This window comes from Microtus ochrogaster, chromosome 8 (assembly GCF_000317375.1).
Source record: "Microtus ochrogaster isolate Prairie Vole_2 chromosome 8, MicOch1.0, whole genome shotgun sequence".
Taxonomy (NCBI): Eukaryota; Metazoa; Chordata; class Mammalia; order Rodentia; family Cricetidae; genus Microtus; species Microtus ochrogaster.
Window position 1 is genome coordinate 50,005,704 of NC_022015.1, and position 1,268 is coordinate 50,006,971.

A 1,268-nucleotide genomic window follows, 5' to 3' on the forward strand; every position below is an offset into this window, starting at 1 on the left:
AGAAAATGCCTCCATGCATTTATTCAGGAACTGGGTGGTGAGCTCCCAAAGAACAAAGAATAAAAGAGTAAAACCAAACAACAAAATTTTGAAATGCCAACATGGGGCTCTCGAATTTCCATAGGTCCTGAAAAGCTTGAAAAGAAAGATATAGGAAAAAAGGAGGAAAAAAGTATGGCTCCTTTAAGAAGCTCTGTGGTACAGCAGAGCACATGCACATCTTTTTTTTCCCCACTTTAATTAGAAATAAAAGGTAAGTAGAAATGCACGCCTCAGTGCAGGGCACTGGAATTCCATAGTTGGGGGACTGAATGTATTTCCTGGTCAAATGTATCTCTGACCAGGTCGAAAGCTTTAGGTTTGCGTCTTACTACCCAAGAAGTAGGAAGAGCCAGCCAATGGGGCCACAAGAAGAACCCAACTTTGGCTAAGCATTTTAAAGTTTGCTCACAGGGTCAAAAAAAAAAAAAGATTAGAGATATGCAGTAAAAGAGGTCCAGATTAAACAAAAAACAAAAACAAAACAAAACAAGAAAACTCTAAACAGGTTCCAGTATGTTTTACAGTGTGTGTAGGCTTAAGAAAGATATAAAAAGAGTATGTATAATCGTAGAAAGACATAAAAAGTTGAAAATAATAGAGTCCATAGGGAAAGAATAAAAGTAATAAAAATGAAAAAGCAATGTAACAAGGAGAAATACATAGGGAGTCTGGATTTTATAGGATTTGTGTTCATTTTGAATTTTTTGAATGTTAATGAACAGTAGCAGCTAAGAGATATGGGATTGAAAGAGAACTGATGAAATAAGCCAGCATAGATACTTTAAGAATGTCTTAACTTTAAAATGGAAGTAAAAAAATGTATTTGTCAAATGGAAGTTAAAAATGCTTTAGAGAAGAGGTTTGGCTATGCATTCATTCCAGGCTAATATGAATCAGGTTTGATCAAGGGAGAACTCCTGAAACTTGACTGGTGCTATTTACCAATGAAGGTTACTGTTGGTCTTCCCAGGACTTGGCCATTATCTCAGTTTTCTCAGGGACCTGTAAGAATCCTTTACCCACAGATAAGAGGAAGCAGTCTAGAGAAAACATTACCCAAATTCCCAATAAATGGTGTGCGTGGCTGTTGGCTATTTGCTGGGTTACGGATGCTTGTTATCATTTAGGGGAATATGGCATAATAATAGAAATTTAAAGGTATTTTTGTTACATGGTATATATGTTTTACTCTTGTTTAAAATATTGTACATATGCAGTTCACTGGA